The sequence below is a fragment of the Olea europaea genome, chromosome 15 (assembly GCF_002742605.1).
Source record: "Olea europaea var. sylvestris chromosome 15, O_europaea_v1, whole genome shotgun sequence".
NCBI classification, from domain to species: domain Eukaryota; kingdom Viridiplantae; phylum Streptophyta; class Magnoliopsida; order Lamiales; family Oleaceae; genus Olea; species Olea europaea.
In genome coordinates this window covers 30,533,187-30,551,658 of record NC_036251.1, presented here as the reverse complement: position 1 = coordinate 30,551,658, position 18,472 = coordinate 30,533,187, and the positions used below count along the sequence as shown (strand labels likewise).

General features: G+C 35.9%; 1 pseudogene; it reads left to right on the top strand.

Moving 5' to 3' along the window:
- The first annotated feature begins 392 nt into the window (after positions 1-392).
- Positions 393-18,472, top strand: part of LOC111411542 — a 31,992-nt pseudogene continuing 13,912 nt past the window's right edge.

The window sequence follows — 18,472 nt, the reverse complement described above, 5'->3', positions numbered from 1 at the left end:
AGCAAGTGATAATTTATAGCAAAGTTTAGTAACGATTGATTAAATTAACTTTCTTTAAAATGGTCAATTTTAGGTTGAGAGTTATTTTTTGAGTTAATCAACGATCCTTTGAACGAAAATTGTTCAAGAATTTGTGACTTAGGATGCAAAAAAAATAAAAAAATAAAAAGAATTGGTCTGGAATCTTGTGGTACCTTGCACTTCTTTTTTTAGGACGTCAAAAACTTGTTAATATTTAAGTATCATTTATTTGTTAGGTGAGTCTGGACCATGAAAAAAAATACCTTATGGATATAATGAAATAAAGGGAAAATTGTCATCATGGATAAATGTTTGTGATTTATTTGCACTTCTTGGGAAGGTTAGAGACCTAAACAGCAATTTCTATAGAAAGGAGAGCCAAATAACATGATTCTCGTCGGCGCGAGCTGCGTGACTCACTCCGATTCACGCAATCACATAAATAGCTCACTCTTTCTCGACCATCACAGTATTCTGTTTTCTTTGGGCTCTGATCACACCTTATTTCATCTAAATTCCTGCGTCTCAAAAACCCTAGCATTCTCTCAATTCACTGAAAAACGGAAAGTGAAATAATTTTCACAATGATTCCGTTCTCCTCCCGAGTTTCCGGTCAGATACGATATCTCCTGCAGAGCTTGAATGACTCCGACTCCGATACAGTATTCCAGGAACTTCATCTGGTATTTACTTCTGTTCTCATAGACGCAAGTGCATGTATACGTACACGTATACGATAGATGCATGTATTTGTATTGTTGTCATTTGTCATTTTATTGTGTGTTTTTTGGTTTGGCTGTGGATCTTGGATTTCAGCGAAACCCTGGTTTTGCTTGTGGATTAGCTGAATTTCACTTAATTTTGCTCTTTTTGTACTCGAGTTATTCGTAATGCGGTGTTCGCTTTGGTGAGTACCGATGTTTCATGGAAATCATTTTTTTTTTCTCTAATGTAAAAAATATGCGTGCTTAATTTTAATTCCTAGATTTTTATAACTCCTCAATAAAGCAAGAGATTGTCAAATGCCTATATTATCTATGTCCTACAAGGTGGTAAGAGAAACTATCAGAATATATGTTGTAATTGAACTAGTGAATTTTAAACTGGTCGTAGCATCTTATTCGTAAATTGCATGTGTGTATGCTGAAAGGAGGCCATCAAATGGAAATATGGTCCGGGGCTAGGATTCTAATTCTGGATACAGTTTTGTGCCATGGAATTGAGTTGCCAACAAGTGGCTAATATTTCCTTCAAATATTTTTTCGAGGAATGGTATTAATCGAGAAGATTACAGTTATTTCTCTTGAAATTTCCATGGAAAGGCATTGCCACCTGAAGTTTGCATTGGCAGAGGGAACACAATGAAAGAGCTGGTTGTCCAATGGGGGCCTAATCTCAGTAAAGAGTAATTTATAAGTATTACTATCGTTAATATTAATGTTTGGGTAAAATCTTGTTTATCTTTGGTTACAAAGACAAACAGCACATGGACTTATGCAACAATATATTTCTTTTGATTTACCAGCAGATTAATTTAAGAAGACTTTGTCAAATCTAAACAATTTTTGTACAAATGAGCCACAGTAGGTTTGAGCATGAATCTGTTCCATGTAAATATTAGATCTAATTTTGTTCTGTTCCAATTTCGAAATTTATTTGGTACTGGACTATCACATTTTTTGAAGTTGTGAACCTCTAGAGAGATTTTAAGTTTGTTGGGTTTCTGTTAAATATGTTATATGCTATGTGGATTGGGTACTATCCCACTTACAGCATTTGGATTTGTTGAATGTGAGCTGAAATTTCTCAATCGTTGTCAAAGGGGATGATTCTTCAAAATTCCATTTGCATAACATTTAGTGACTGAAGTTCAATTTAAGTAGATGTATTTCTTATCCTTCTCTATTACCCATTTTGGTGCTACTTGTACAATTGTACCTATAGGTGTTACCCTAATTTTAGAACTCCATCCTTCTCAAACAGGAGAGTACTAGATGTACACACATTTGTGTACAAAATGGTTTACTTATACTCACAATTGGAGGGTGGGGGCCACATGTTGGCATTTTTTATTTCATATGGGGCCCAAATGTATGTGAGAGTGAGTAAAACATTTTGTACAAATGTGTGAGTACAAATATCTTTATCCTCTTAAGTATGTTGTTGATATTTACTTTTCCCTAACGTTTAGCTTTTCCCTTCCCCCATTTTTTTCCCCTCTGCCTGTCGTCTTCTCCATAGTTGCAGTGAGTGATGGATGAAGACAAAATATACATTGACCTTTACCCAAAAAATTGACAGTTAAATGTCACTTATCAAATCTTTGCTTCAAGCAACCAATTCCAGTTGTTGCCGACCTGACTTCTATGTTCAAGTCATTAGCTCACGTATTGTCCGTTGTGGGAGAGTTTGAGCCTGAGCTCATCTTATTCTCCACGGATTCTCTCGCGTCCCCAGTAATTGAATATTTGATCTTCCCCTTAAGAATGATTTAAGTTGAATCCTGGTACTAATTGGAAAGCTCTTCCACAGCAGACAGTATGAAAGTTAACGGCTTGGACATAGAGGCTGGATCGTTAGACCCACCCTATCCCTCCCAAATTCTAATAGCCAGTTTGTACACATAACTCGCTCACATGCAATTGGAAACACCACTTCCCATCCAGCTTAAAATTAACTACCTCTCGCCCCTCGGGGTATAACCCAGTGGTGCAAAGGACAAGAGTGAGGTTTTCTCACGCCTTGCTGGCAGTCACAGTGTGGGGGTTCGATTCCTGAGACATGAAATTGGATTCCTTGTAGGTGCAGTGTATAGACAGCTCTTGTTCCCTGGCCTGTTGGGACATATTCCGCGATTTACCTCCCTTACAAAGCTCTAGGGCGGAGCGTTGGCGGCCCTCAAGGTTGAACCCCAACCTTTTTTTTTTTTTTAAAATTAACTACCTATCTTTTCTCCCTTATTTGTGGTTTAACATGACATACAATCTTGCATTTAGCGATATGCGTATTTTCACAAGGAACAAAGTGAGATATTTTATTCAGTATGAATAATGGGGTTACATTATCAATATTTACACTAATTTTAGCCCAAGGGCATACGTGAAAATACCCCTATTCCGTACCCCTACCTATTCAATGCTCTTGACAAACAAACAATAAATTAAAACCTGCAAGGTTGATGCCGTCGCTCTGCTCTGTTCCATTCTGTCCCTTTAGGCTTCAATGCTAATTTTATCTTGGACAATTCTGTTCTATTTTACATGCATTGATTTCACTCATTTTGACACGGTATATAAGCAGGTATACGATTTTAAATTCATATTGTGCTATTTGAATTAGGAATTTTATCTAGGCCAAGTAAAAATGCTTCAAGTGGGAAGCATTTATCCGCTGTTAAGAATAGGCCAGGGGTGGAACTTAATTCATTTTTTCTTGATGTCATGTTACACTGATTGAAATGGAGGTACTTGTGGAATTATGTCATTAAGGGGTGTGTATACATGATTAACACTTCTTTTATGTACTGAATCAACTTGATACACTTTGATGTGCTGGCATTCTTGGTTCTTTAATACTTGATGCACTAGATTGTAACTTTTGACCGATGGAGGAAGGCTGTTGAGAAAGGGAGATCTCCAAATGTTGGGGTTAGCCTTTTGTTCTTTAGACGATTAAATATCTGGAGAAAAGTGGATACAGGAACGTATCAATCATTTATCCTAAAATGTGATGTTTCCAGATATTTATTCTGATACTTGTGAAGAGAAGCTAGTCTTGACTGGATTTTTCTTGAGAGGTGTGGCTATTTGAAGAAAACCTATAGGTTTTAGCTCAAGAAAGTTGGATTATGTTACAGGGAAAACATTTTTTTCTATTTCTGGATAATTTGGATGAAAAGGAACACCAGAAATTTTGAAGGAAAAAAAACAAGTGCTTCGTGATTTATGGGAGAGCATAACTTTTGGTTTCTTTATGGGAGTCTAAATTTAAGTAGTTTCAGGATTTTCCTTAACTTTAGTTGTTCTTGGTTGGAAGAACAGGCCCATTTTTTGTTTTCAAACTTTATTTTTTAAACACGATTATTAAAATTTTATTTCTTATAGAAATGAATAAATAAACCTGGAAGATGACAGCAATGATTTATTAGTGAAAGGAGAGTGATGTATTTGGATAAGAACTTTGCACCAATTGTTTTTTCTACCTATCCAGTTCTGAAATCACGATTCATTGGCTTCTCTGCTAACCTTTTCTGGAATTGTGTTTCGTGTGGCAGTATTCTGCATATGGAATCAACGGAAGCATATTGGTCCTCCAAACGTGTTTGTATCACCTTAATGTTTGCGGTAACAACTTGAAGAACGTGCATGTGCATCCTGTGTATGCTTCACTTTTTAAACACATCATGGTTAAACCTAATTTCAGTACGGTGTTCTGTGAATCACTGAAGACTGCAGCAGTCAATGAAGAATCCCTGCAGAGTCTGTCTGATGCATTACACTTATCAGCATCTGAGAGAATAGGACTTGGTCTTGCTTTGTCAGATTCAGAAAACCTTGATATCAGAATGTGTGGTTAGTTTCATCTCTGTCTGGTGACCCTGGATATAAAGTGTGGAAAAATTGAAATGTTGAAAATTTCTTGGAATTAAAAACAGAAATGAAAGTCAACAATACAAGTCTTCCCTTGTATTATCATTTTTCCCGTGTTGCTTATCTCTGCTTGTGGATTTTGTGCTGCTTGATTTGCAGGAAAGAACTTCTGCAGGGTTCAGATTGCCGAATTATGTGCCAATCCGATGGCTTTGGATTCTACCGGGCTAATTCAACATATTTTTTTTCATGTGGAAAATCAATACCCCTTGTTATTTGGATTGCAGACTGCATACAATCTCCTCCAGTATGAAGTGTCATTTGCCATTTTTCCCATGGTATTTAAAAATGCTTCGAGCAACAAAGTAATACACCAACTGTGGCAAGTCAATCCTAACATGTTGTTGCGAGGATTTATTGATGCTGTGAACTTTGATCCAGACAATATGAACAGAGTTTTGGATGCTTGCAAGGAACTGAAGGTCTGACTTAAATAGCAAACTTTTAGATGTTAGACAGTATTTCTGTTACCAATAAGCTACAGAAATTCCACACAATTTTGTGAGGAATTATTCTCAACTGAAAATAACTGAGTATTTGTTTGATTTTTCTGCCATTTTCTCCATCCTCTCCGTGTAAATAACGCAGTCTTACGCGTCTTGCAATCGATATGTCTAGCTCCAAGCATTCTGAACTGAGTTTCATGTAGTTGGATGAAGTGCTTTTGAAATTTTGTGTCGGATTCATGTATCTAATTGCCATTTCCACTGTAAGTTGTTTTTCATCTGAGTAATATATATCTGTGTGGAATTCATTGTTTGGTACCATGATTTAGGTTGTTGTCAAGTTGTTAAACGATGCAGTATCGTGATTCACTTCCGCGTTTCTAGAAGACTGCTACACTTGATTTAATGTTGAATTTTTGTTGTGGGTCTAGTGGTGCTGATGTTGCTCCAATATGTTGACTATCACCTTACAGAACCATCTTCTTCTCCTTCCCTTCCACCTCTTGAATTCCCCCACACCCCAAGAAAGAACAGATGATTTAGGATTTAGCTTTGCATCTTTACATCCATTATTTTTACTAATCTCTTTTATGTTAATGTAGATACTATCCACAGTTCTAGATATGGTACCTTCCCATTTTGGTATTCGACTTGCTTCACTTGCTTCTAGGAAAGCTCTCATAGACCTTGAGCAATGGTTGAGTACTAATTTGAGGACATATAAAGATTCTTTCTACGAGGTAAAGTAACTTTCTTGTCTTCAAATCCCTCTCCTCCATCTTGCTACTGATATGTAAAAAGCAGCCCCATTTGTCAACTATACAAGTGCGTACATATAATAATTTTATTACTTAAACACAAGCAGCACCAATCATTCAGATGCAAATTTAGCTGGATGACACAGCCTTGTTAGTGCATGTGATGTTTGGTGAAATATAAGAAATTGTGAAACTATTCCTGAAACTTATCTTAACTGATATTGATGCTGTCAGGAGCGCCTCAAGTTCCTAAAGGAAGTTCAGGTTGGAGCTCCAGATGTTTCTACTAGCCACTTTCATCTCCCTGGTGGCAATATGAATGATTATTTGGAGACCTTTTCCATCTACTTTAAGGTTTACCCCAAAACACTTCCATGTTGTGTTCAATCATGCACGGCTGCTGTCTTCCAAATCTTGGTTTTATCCTTTTCAACCTCTGGTCTGCAGGTCCTTCAGTCTCACGCCAATGTAGTTTCCTGCAGTCACTTGTCTGGTGAAATGGAAAAATTGCATGTACATTATGTGCATGTTAATTTGGAACTTAAGAATGGTGGGGGTGCCAACTCAACTACTGGTGTTTATGCTGATGACATTGAGACAGAATCAAATTCATACTTCCACCAATTGTTTTCTGGTCAGCTGACTATTGATACCATGATTCAAATGCTTGGTCGCTTCAAGGCATCTCCCGGAAAAAGGTCAATTTTCTTGCTCATGTTCGTCTTTAGTGTGAACATATGCACGAACTCTCAGTTCCCACCATGGCCTCCTCGTGCTTGTGACCCTATGAGTCCATATTATATGACTGTTCTTTTCATGATCACGTCTTTCGGCATTAGATCAAGCATTAAAATGTGTCATTTTCATTGCCATGGTTTTTATTTTGAATCTATGCAAGTGTCTGTTAGTGTCCTTTGTAATTTGATGCGCATACTATGAATTATAGATATTGCATGGGTACATCATTTTGGATGTGATTTTAAATAGAAATGTAGCCATCTGACTGATCTTAGTTCTAAATTTAGCAGAGAGCAAACATCAATCATGGTAATCACGGTTAAAAGTTATGAATATTCATATTAAATGTCAGGGATGATTAGTTTTGGGGCTGCGTAGCAAGCTTTGGAGATCTAATTAATCATGTTTATGTGGAGTGTTTTACATGCAATTAAGAAGATTTGATTTGAGAAGATTTGAGAATTCAATTAAAAATGTTTTACATTTTGATAGGGAACAATCTATTTTTGAGTGCATGATCGCTAATCTGTTTGAGGTATACAAATTCTTCCCCAAGTACCCTGAAAAGCAACTCAAAACTGCTGCAACTCTTTTTGGTGAGTTCTTATTATATATTTTAACATTGTAATCAAAAGCTAGTTTCTTCTTCCCACTTATCCAATCCACAGATCAGTTCATTTGGTTTAGGATTATATGAACATATCATATATTTCTTTCTTGTATTAGTTAAGAGATATCCTTGCTTAAAATGAACTTATAGAGGTCACAACCCTTGATTTGCCTCTTTTTTCATTTTCATATTCTACTTGGCTAGTTACTTTTATCTTACTGTTTAATTAGCTGGATAAGCTGTATGCCATTTTGCCTTGCGTTTGCTAGCTAACTCGTCTAGATTAATGGATCAATAACCTCTTTGTGGAAGACATTTTTCATCACCCATGTTTGCCCTCTGTCATGAGTATCTACGCGTGGTTTGTAAAGTAATTCATCTCTGCCTTTCAATAAATGTTATTCCAAAATCTTGATAGATACCTTTCGCAGTTGAGGACCACAGAGAATATAATTTTTCAAAAGATTATGCGTCATCTTCTATTTTCACGGGCCTGTTTTTCCTTTTCTGTTTTCTTCCTAACTTCTTATTTTAGATTCATGGTTGAGTTGATGGGACTTTGTTTTCTGAAGCTGAAATTGCAACTTGAATCTAGATCCCCCCGTCTCTAAATTTTTTATTTACATGGTATCAAGATCTATTTCTGTGGTTGGGCAAAGGTTGCAGAACTCAGTTAATAATTGGTGTAGAGGGTTGAAGGCTGGTCTTATGACTTGGTGGACAGTTTGACATGTGGGTTGGTTCGACTAAATGAATACTGACGAATTATGAAGTAGATGTGATTGCACATCGCAATGTGATAGCTCCATAAAACAGAAAATTTCTAGGTCAATTAGAGCACAAAGATATCGATAATAATGTGAAATCTACAAATTAAACTATTACACCCTCAAATTAAAAAAATACACAAATTTTCCTATTATACTGTCCAATTGTACCTTTTCATAAGGCATTAGTGCCTTTGGAAAGACACACTTCTTATTATATTATTTGTATCTAAGATTGTCGGTACAAATTTTCTATTTCTGTTTTCAGGGTCTGTCATCAAGCATCAACTAGTAACTCATCTTGCACTTGGCATTGCTTTGCGGGCTGTTTTGGATGCATTGCGGAAACCTGCAGACTCAAAAGTTCAAATATTTTTGAAGTCATTTTTCCGATTTTTGAATTATTATTTCTTTTTAAATGTGATCAATGGTTTTACAATGTGCAGATGTTTGTCTTTGGGACGAGGGCACTGGAACAGTTTGTGGACCGCCTAATTGAATGGCCACAGTACTGCAATCATATATTGCAAATATCTCATTTGCGTGGTACCCATCCAGAGCTTGTCGCACTTGTTGAACTGGTACTTTCCGGGATTTCATCAGTGCATGCAGAACCAGATATTGGACGTAATCATGGTCCTAGTCAAGCTTCTACAGCCAATGTGATGGTAAGTGATGCTTCCTTGAACTGCATCGTTCATTTTTGAATTTACACTGGAAACATGATGTTGCTTGCCCCAAAGGTCGTAGCATATGCTGCATAAGTTGACAGTTTGTTAACACACTTGACATGGCATTTGTGCAAATCATAATTAGACAAGAAGCTTGATTTAACCTTTGCTAAGTCAATTCAATGCTAGAGATTTCTAATTCACGAGTTTTGGCATTTGCTGATATTGAGATTAGTACATTTTGTTAAGACGCAGCTTCTCTCCGTGTCTTTCTTTTTTGAATGTTTGTCTAGTCAATTGCAGTTGTTGTGCCCTTTCTCGTTGGTAATAAAACACGGGGTTTTCATAACTGTTTCCTTGGGTACCTGTATTTATTTTACAGCACTAAGACTACAAGGTGGTTGTTAATATTTTTATTTTCTTTTATATGGCCTAATGTCCATTAAGTAATGGCCATTTAAGTAGTAGCGGCTTCCTTATATTAACTTCAAGAAGAGGCTTCTGCTTTGGGGGTGTACAAAAGTCTCAAAAAAATTGGTGTTACTAATTGAGGACAACTTAAGGGAAGGATACTAAGGCGTAATAATTTCTTCTCGTTGATCAAATCTGCATGTGTCAAGATGTGCCTATATCTGACATGGAAATTTACCTGGGCAGGGTCCCCATGCTTCGTCTGCATAGTCTAGCTGCATAAATATTAAATATTCCTAAATTTGGTACAGTTGCATTACACACATGAAAAAGTATTGTGGTTTGCCACCCTAACCAACTAAATGATTATAAAAATGAAAGACAAGAAGCGAATCTGGGTTTCCTTTTAGAGATGATGATAGCAGGTATTTCAGTTGGCACAGTTTTGATTACATAATTTGCCAAGTTATTCAACTGATAAAATATGCCAAATAAGAACAAAATCTGATGCATAAATAAAAAATGTATTGTGCATGAATTTTTAGCATTATAAGTGATGATCTTAAAGTACACTAAGATTCTGAAAACAAAATCTTAATTTCTTGTCCATCATGCACTGGGAGGAGTGTTGAGTGTTTTAAACCCTGTGGCGGCCTAATTGGTGCCTCAACCACTAAGTTTATAAATAAGAATTATTAGCGCTGGGTTTGTGCAAAAGAGAATTTTAGCGGCTGCCGCCCAGATTCAGTGAACTAAGTTCTGTTTGAGTAATTGTGGTCGGCTACTTGTTCTTCCTCTCTTCTTTATCATGGAACATCTGGAATGTTAAACCACATATGCTCAAATCCTTCTTAATTGCTTTATTTACCTCTTTCTCGGAATTTTACCTTGAATATTAGTTTTAACCCTATGCAGCAGCCTCTGTTAAGCATGATTAACCATCTTAATTAATACTCCCGAAGGTCATTGTGCTCAATAGATGTGAGCTTAATCGCCTATTTAATATCCTCGATTTCTATTCTGTATCTGTTTCTACAAAATCGCTTCTTAATATTTCTTCTCTCGACCACTTTTTTCCAAGAGCCCATTGTTCAGTCGGGTATGATGATGCCACCTGTTTTTGAAAATGAGAAAAAATATTAGTCCACACGCACATGTATTTGACAAGATTACTATCCATATATATAATATATAGGTACATAGTTTGCTTTATGATGTTACATGTGGCTAAAGGTTGATATTCTACTCACATGTAGAAGCCGGGCTCGTCAATTGGACTAGGCAGTAGCTCAAAAACTGGGTTGCAGGCTCCCTCTCCATTTCAATTTCCACAAAGACAGATAATTTCCTTAGAGAGGAAAACCACTACAACTCTGTCTAATTACATGAAGCAAGCATCGTCCACTGCAGGACAACCTATTCCTGTTCCTTCAAGTGATATTGCTGGCATTCAGAAGGCAAGTGCTGCTACAAAGCCTACTTTTACTTGCTTGTAATATGGATTTCGCGTCAGTTGTTCAGTGCCCTCATTTTTTTTAGCAAGACTTTCAACTGATTTATACAATGCCAACATGCAGCCACACAGTGCTGTTAATGCTTCATTAGCCCATTCTTCCACTCTGGGTTTTGCTCATTTATCCAAAGCTACCTCTACCAGTATTTTTTGCTACTTCTGATCGTAAAATGTCCATTTTCCTTTTATGTGTATATGAATGTGTACTTTTTCTAGTTTTCTCTTAGGCTTCAATTACTTGGACATTTGGTTTGAGAGTGTATTTATGTGACAGAGTTTGGGTCTACTCAAAACATCGAAACACTTGTTGCTGCTGCAGAGAGAAGAAAAACTCTCATAGAGGTACTTGCTCTGACCTTGGCTTGTTTCTTGCTTGCTAAGCTACTTTCGCATAGCACCGACATCCATTTTTAATCAGACGATCATGTAACTTTGCTATAGGGATATTGATATTTTAGATTGGTCATAATGATGTGAGGATAATAATTGTTTGTCAATGATGACTCACATTTTTCCTTGTTTAGCTTTGACCATAGTTTTGGACCATTTTGACTTTAAACAATTGATTTAATTTGTCACCATTTTGTGTGCCTTTTGTTTTTTGTAATGAATGGAACTAGGCGATTTTTTAAGGCAGTGGATATGCCTAGATTCTCCTTCCTCTTCTCTTTTTGTTTGAAACATCTGCATAGTTTCAATAGTATATGATAAGTTGATTCTTCAGATTTTTTGGGCGCTTGTTTGTTGGAAAATAAGGGGTTGGAGGAGAAACAACAACAAAATTATGAAAACAAAATGAATAGAAATCACGAAATACGTCAAGAATGAATTTGAGGCTTGAATACGGGATCGTTGTCCTCAAACTATATTTGCCCCCTCTCCAGATGCTTAAGGGTGTTATGGCAAATGGTTTGAAGGATTTTAACAAGCCTTGATGCAAAAATAACAAAGGACGAGAAATTTTTCGTCAAAATTTGATGAACACAATAAAGAAGAAATGAATATGAGTTATAGCATGGATTTGATTAATTGTGGAAAAATGTATGTATTTCTTGTTTGTAATATGTTTGTATTGATCATTCATCATCTATTTATAGGCCTCAATCAATACATCACGAAATGGTGCCAAAACAAAATGAAAAGTGGCAACTTTTAATCCAAAACGGTTCCCAAGTTTCAAATTGAAAAATCAGTCAACGGCTATTTTTTAACACTATGCGTACGCATAGTATAAATTGTGCGTACCGTGCGTACGCATAGTAAAAGCAAAATCAATTCTGATTTTGCCAAAGCACATCTCGCATACGCACAAAAATAAGCCTGTGCGTACGCATAGGCAAAAATCAAAATTTTTCATTTTTCAATTTCTTTTGATTCTACCAATTCCACAATTGAGTCCAACAATTAATTCATTATCATTCCATTGATTTTGAACAAATATTCAGCAGTCCCCCACTTGTTCAAAATCAATTAGATCACATATTCAAAAAGACGACACTTATGCATAAGGATTAGATATCTTTCGATTTGAATCTAACTATAGTGTAATTTAAACAAAGTAAAGTCGGAATTAGAGGTAGCATGGAAGCTTTGAACCAATTATTCCTTGTGACAATACCGGTAAGAACACGCACATAAGTATCACGTGTTCTCAAGTTCCTCAACTCGCTTAGCGCTTTTATGGCCTTGCGCTCATCCTATTCGAAAAGCTTTTAAAAGAGAAACTCCAACTCTCTATTGAGGCGGCACCACCTCGAAATTAGTCTAGGTGAAGTTCTTTTGGTACCTTTGTTACTTTTAGAGGTACTTGTGTTTTAACACTGAACTTCATTAAGAGTTTTAAGCTCAACCCTCACTTCAGTAACAACCAGCATTATTTAATTAGGATAGGGTCATTGCAGATTTGAACAATGCTGCAACCATTCACATATCGAATGACTTGTTGTTACCTTTTGAACCTGTGGATTACTTTTTGAGTAATGACAGGTAGGGTTGTCGTCATTGGTGGACCTTTTTAGTTAAGAAGTTTAACCTTATCCTACTCGAAGTAGACGCCACTAAATCTCTATTTAGTGCTTTAGTTAAAGGATCCGCTAAATTCTTAATTGAACTTACATAATTTAGGGGAATTATTCCATCTTTAATTAATTTCCTTATGTAGTCATGTCTCAGACTCATATGTCTAGACTTTCCATTGTATACCTCATTATATGGCTTTGCTAATGTGGCTTGACTATCACACATGATAGGTATTGAAGAGATATTCTTTGATCCCAAAGGTATCTCATATAAGAGATCATTAAGCCATTCAGCCTCTTTTCCGGTATCCGATAAAGCTACAAATTCAGATTCCATGGTCGAGTGTGTTATATAGGGTTGGGCAAATCTCCCGAACCGAACCCGACGATTCTTGTCAAATTAAATACCCGAACGGGTATCTGAATTGAAAATCGACGGGTACGGTTCGGTTCTCGGTTCTAGACCAAGAACTGAAGAACCGAATCTTTCTAATTTTTTTTATATTGAGTAAATCAAATTATTTTAATTTTAATTTTTTCTAAACAAATTAACAAATTAACAATTTCTAAATCCAAATTTTTGGTCCAATAATTTGTTTCATTTTTAATTTTTGGCCCAGTTACCCATTTTATTGTTTCATTTCTTAGCTCAACGAGATCCAATCCACTAAATAACCCTAAACACCTACACTAAAGTGCATAACGTTGTCTCGACTCTCGCACTCACTCTCGCAGCCTCGCTAACATTCCAAAACCTATACAATCGTCGGCCGACGCTGTGAACTCCGCTGACCGAAGTTTTGACCATAGCGATTATTTGAATAAGGTAGTCTACTAGTCTCTGACATTCCAAATCCATTGAATGTATCTTAGTTGTATTTATATAATGTTGTTATAAATGTTAAAAAATTTAATTATAGTATAGAACCGAAGGGAACCGAACCGAACAGAACCAAACCCGAGCGGCTCAATAATTATATTTGGACCCGACGGTTCTATTTACTAGATACCCGAAAATTTTGGTTCGGTTCGGTTCTCTTTAGAACCGAACTGAACTTACCCACGCCCACCCCTAGTGTTATACATGTTTGTTTCTTTGATTTCCAAGAAACAGCATCTCCTCCAAGAGTGAATACCCAACCCGAAGTGGATTTACTGTCACTCGTGCTAGATATCCAACTAGTTGGGTAAATCCTTCCAATATCGCCGGGAATTTAATATATTGTAGGCCCAAGTTTTTGATTTTCTTTAAGTATCCAAGAACTCTCACAATAGCTTTCCAATGATCATTACTCGAATTGTTAGTAAACCTACTAAGTTTACTTATTGCATAAGCTATATCCGGTTAGTACTACATTCTTGTATGTTCAAATGTTTGAACTTATTTATCACATTCTCAATATAATGTGATCGACTTAGATAGTAACCCCTACTAGTCTTTATGAATTTGATACCTAAAATGATATTCACTTGTCCAAGATTCTTCATCTTGAATGTGGAAGAAAGAAACCTCTTTGTTTCTTCTATTCCGTCCACGTGATTACTCATAATTAGCATGTCGTCAACATACAAGCATATAAATGTCACATAATCATCACAAACTTTAGAATATAAACATTTATCAATGCTATTATGTTTAAACTCGAATGATATTATTGCTATGTCAAACTTCTCATGTCATTTCTTTGGTGCTTGCTTCAGACCATATAAAGATTTCACCAACTTGCACACTTTATGTTCATTTCTAGGTAGGGCAAACCCTTTAGGTTGTTCCATATAGACCTCCTCATCGAGATCTCCGTTAGAAATGCCGTCTTGACATCCATTTGATGAACATGTAAGTTAGATATTGAAGCCAAAGCGAATAATATCCTAATCGATGTTATTCTAGCTACCGGTGCATAAGTATCAAAATAGTCGATTCCTTTCTTTTGTCGATATCTTTTGGCTACGAATCTAGCCTTGAAGGTATTTAAGGATACATCAACATTGTATTTTCTCCTAAATACCCATTTACATCCAATAGGTTTGGATCCCGGTGGTAAATCAACAAGTTCCCAAGTATTATTGGACATTATCCATTTCGTCCTTAATTGCATCTTTCCAAAAGGCGCTATTACGAGAAGCCATAACTTCTTTAAAAGTCTTAGGGTCGGTTTCAACTTGTAGAACAAAAGGAATTGTTCTCACAACATTCAACTCATTTCCCTCTACTAAGTAAAAGGAAATAAGTTGAGAATCAATTTCATCCGGTCCCAAAGACTTCTCAACTCGAGTTCTCTTGCTTCTTCGCGGTTGACTAAACTCATTAACATCTTTAGAAGATATTTCATCACGCGTTCCACTTGAGTTAGGGATATTTTCAAGATTTCCCCTCAATTCATTATCCGAAGATAACGAATCCTCAAAGAACTCCACATCGTTGGATTCGATAATCACATTGGACTCCAAATTTAGTAATCTATAAGATTTGCTATTGTTTGCATATCCAATTAAGGCACATTTAATGCCTCTTGGACCTAATTTGGTCCTATTAGGATTCGTGTTCTTGCAATAGGCAAGACACCCTCACACTTTAAAGTATCCAATGTTCGGTTTTCTTCCTTTCCACAATTCATAAGGAGAAACCTTAGTATATTTTGAAGGAATCCTATTAAGTATTCCACACGCACTTAATAAAGTTTCACCCCACAAGTTAAATGGCATCTTAGCATGAATAAGCATGGCATTTATCATTTCTACAAATGTTCTATTCTTTCTTTCAGCCAAGCCGTTTTGTTCGGGTGTCCTAAGTGCAGAATATTGATGAATAATTCCATGTTGTTCACAAAACAAATTAAAATTATTGGAAAAGTATTCACCACCTCTATCACTCCTTAAAATTTTAATTTTTTTCCTAGATAATTTTCAACCTCATTCTTGTATGTCTTAAACATGTCAAAAACTTCACTTTTATGTTTTATCAAATAAAGGTAAGTATATCTAGAAAAGTCATCTATAAAAGTTATGAAATATTTATTTCCACCTCTAGTTAACATACTATTAAGTTCACATATATCAGTATGAATTAATTCTAAAATACTAGAGGTTCTCTTAACACTTTGATATGATTTTTTAATCATTTTAGATTCTACACATATTTTGCATTTATGTTCATCATTTTCATCATATGAGATCAAGTCATATTTTTTCATATGTTTCATTGTATTTCTATCAACATGACCTAATCTAGCATGCCATAATGAAAATAAATCACAACATAAGCAAAATTAATTTTATTTATTTCATTGTCAATGGTACATAATTTGACCATTCCTTCACACGAATAGCCTTTTCCAACAAATTTTTCATTAAGGGATAATACAAGTTTGTCGGACTCATAAACACATTTGATGCTCGGTTTTCTCAAGAGATTGCCACTAACTAGGTTCCTATTCATATCCGAAACATGTAGTACATTAGTTAGAGTAACGGTTTTTCCAGAAGTGAAGATAATGTCTATACTTCCTTTTCCAAATACTTTAGACTGCATCTCGTTATCCATTTGAATCTATTGTTCTCCATCCACTTCTTGATAAGTTTTGAACAAAGATTTATCATATGATACATGTACCGTAGCACAAGTATCATACCACCACCCGGAAATATTTCCTTCGATTGTGTTTATTTCACTTATGGTGGCCACAATTTTGTTATCTTGGATGGGATTTACTTTGGCCTCGAAGTTGTTTTGTTTTCGGTGCCTACAATCCTTGGCATAGTGACCAGATTTTCCACACACAAAACAAACTCCTTTTGTCTTCTTCTTGGACTTGTTAAAGTTCCTAGAAGGTTTCTTTTTGTTGAATTTTGCCGATGGTTCTATTTTTTCCACAATATTTGCTTTAGAAGAGCCCTCATGAGAATTTTCAGTTATATCACGTATTCTCGACTCCTCTTCGATTCGAAGATGCTTTTACAATTGTTCCAAAGAATAGTTTTCGGAACTATGCATGATTTTCTTCCGGTATCATTTCCAAGTTCCGGGAAGTTTGGCGATTATAGTCCCCACTTGAAAGGTCTCCGGTATATCAATTTTTACCGCCTTTAATTTGTTGACAATCACTTGCAACTCATGCACTTAGGGAAGAAGAGAGATATTTTCTAAGAAATTAAAATCAAAATACTTAAAAATCAAAAATTTCTTTGTACCTTCTTCTTCCGCTTTGTACTTACTTTCCAATGCTTTCCAGATTTATTTCGCCGAAGTTGTATTGGTGTATGGATCATACACACGATCCGACAATGCATTTAAAATGTGGCCATAGCAAATCAATTTATCTTCTTGGCGTTTTTGTCTCTCGGTTTTGATTGCTTCGGATTATCCATTTGTTGGTTCCGACAAAGGTGCCAAATTTGGATCAAGAATATAAAAAATCTTCAACTCCGTTAGGAGGAATTTCAACTTGTCTTGCTATCGCGTGAAGTTAGTCCAGTCAAAACGATCCAATCTAACCAGATCTTGATTCATGAGTTTGATGGTTGTCATAGTTGTATCATTCTCCATCGCAAAATATAGTTTGAGATTGTTGAAAAATAAGGGGTTGGAGAAGAAACAACAACAAAATTATGGAAATAAAATGAATAGAAATCACGAAATACGTCAAGAATGAATTTGAGGCTTGAACACGGGATCGTTGTCCTCAAACTATATTTGCCCCATCTCCAGATGCTTAAGGGTATTATGAGAAATGGTTTGAAGGATTTTAACAAGCCTTGATGCAGAAATAACAAAGGACGAGAAATTTTCCGCCAAAACTTGATGAACACAATAAAGAAGAAATGAATATGAGTTATAGCATGGATTTGATTAATTGTGGAACAATGTATGTACTTCTTGTTTGTAATATGTTTGTATTGATCATTCATCACCTATTTATAGGCCTCAATCAATACATCACGAAATGGTGCCAAAACAAGATGAAAAGTGGCAACTTTTAATCCAAAACGGCTCCCAAGTTTCAAATTGAAAAATCAGCCAACGACTATTTTTTAACACTATGCGTACACATAGTATAAACCGTGCGTACGTATAGTAAAAGTAAAATCAATTCTGATTTTGCCAAAGCACATCTCGCATACTCACAAAAATAAGCCTATGCGTACGCATAGGCAAAAATCGAAATTTTTCATTTTTCAATTTCTTTTGATTATACCAATTCCACAATTGAGTCCAACAATTAATCTATTATCATTCCATTGATTTTGAACAAATATTTAACATTGTCTTCTAATTAAGATTACTTTTATGTCATCCCAACTGAATGCCATATTTCAGAACGAAGTAGGTAGATGGAAAGCTATGGACCAGGAGAGAGACTAGCTAGGTTGTGTTGAGTATGCTAGAGTCATTGAACTTGTCTTTGTGAATATTGCATGAAAATGGTGTAGATCTGGTTTAGGGACGTCTTGGTTTCTTTCTAGTCACTCAAGTTTAAAAAATACGATGTTCTTAAAACCGGACTTGAGTAGCCGACGGTCCATAAAAACTGGGAACCGGACCTGAAACTAGTTATATGTGAAAAAAAGTGTACAAGAAAACCAGTAGAAGAAAGATCAAGCTGGCTGGTTAAACCGTGAACTGGTGAACCAGTAATGGTTTTTCCAATTTTTATGGTTCCGATCTTTAAACAAAAAAAAAATGAAAATTTCCTTCACCCACCTTGTTTTCCATCTTTGCTGTTCGAGCTACATATGGGCTTTGTGATAGAAGATGCAGCCACCACATCCTTGAAGCTGTAGATTTGGATTTGGCTATGTGCTTACTGGTGCTTACTATTCTTTCTTTGTTGGTACATGCAGAAATTAAATAGAAAAAAGAGGTGAAACAG